The following is a 1,532-nucleotide window of genomic DNA, read 5'->3' on the forward strand; positions in this document are numbered from 1 at the left end:
TCATTAACTGTTTCTTTCATTTCCTGCCAGCTCAGCCCTACAACTCCAGTAAGTGTTGTGTCCCTAGTGATAAGTAATTACCAAGGTGATAACTGGTATACCAATTATCGTAACTACATTAACGTCCCTTGTCAAGCAAATTCTTCATTAGATGAACTACGATGATCTCCGATATAAAGTCTCAGCAACTGGGTATTTTACTTAAAAACTCGTGTCCTTGCCATAAAGACTTACTTGAAATTCCACGAATAGCCATTCCAATTTGGAACTCAAAATGTAGTATAAAAACCTTTATTCCAAATCTGGATCTTTTGTTCGGATAAATTGCTTGAAATAAGCCTCCCTTTAAAAGCATCAGTGCCTCATCTACAGCAATATCCTTCCCCTGGTGTGAGCAGATTCTGGCTACATTGGCGCAGTAAGTCAAAAAATGGTTCAATCGAGTCTTAGGCCGTTTCTTATCCACTTGGTCTAATGGAACATTCCTCAGGAATTTCAGCAACAATGAAATCTTGCTCAAGAGACATCACTTCTTTACAAAAGATCCTTGGACCCCATTACCATGGCATCTCGTGACCAATACATATACATTGGGGCATTTTATTCACCCCATTATCATCAACAAGCTCTGAAAAACATACATCATCATCACGAGTGACAGCCCTCCACAAAGTCCATTTACCTGGCTTTCCTGTTGACCTAAAAATACTCCTCTGCACGAGCATTCATCCATTCACACAGTCTTCAATAACATCATTACAAAAAAAGAAAAAAATGCATCTCGTGGGCAGGTGAAGTCTGGTGTGCAAACAGAGATCCCATTGTCACCCTCCGTGAAATCAGGGGGTGGGTCTGGGCATTACGTCACAAAATGGATCTGTTATGAACCGCCAACCTTCATCGACAATGGGTTCAATGTCTTCTAAATATCATTGTCGCTGTCATCCCTCTAAACAACTATCACCACTATCACTATAATCATCTAGACAGATCTGGCTAAGGTATTCAGACCCAGAATCTGAAATACTATCATCCGACATCATGATAGAAGCTGAAATAAAAAAAAAAAAAAAAAAACCTGTAAAATAACTGCAATCAAAAGGGAAAAAGTTTAGCATTCGAATCCAAATGATTTACTCACAAGATCGTATCAAGTGTTTCATACATAAAAGCTTGAAACACTGGCATGTGCTGCTGGACAATACCCCTTATAATATCCCATATGAATATGACGTCACGCGACCATCGGACATTCATTGGCAAGAATGAATAGTGGTGGAGCTTCTCACCTCTCTAGTACACAATACTATCTTTATCAAAAACCCATCCAAGCTGAAGAAAACAGCTTTGTTTTTCGAGAAGGATGAAAGACGTATAGGTGTAAATCTCGGTCTTTATTACTGTTACCGTAAATGATTTCCTCATGCGTCGGTGCCTTCAAAGGGGTTAATGAATCTAATACAGAAATTCTTTTCTCAAGTGAATACATGCGTCCCTATTTCTAATTCCTAGGAAAAGTCACGATTGTAAAA

Source organism: Macrobrachium rosenbergii, chromosome 5 (genome assembly GCF_040412425.1).
Source record: "Macrobrachium rosenbergii isolate ZJJX-2024 chromosome 5, ASM4041242v1, whole genome shotgun sequence".
Taxonomy (NCBI): Eukaryota; Metazoa; Arthropoda; class Malacostraca; order Decapoda; family Palaemonidae; genus Macrobrachium; species Macrobrachium rosenbergii.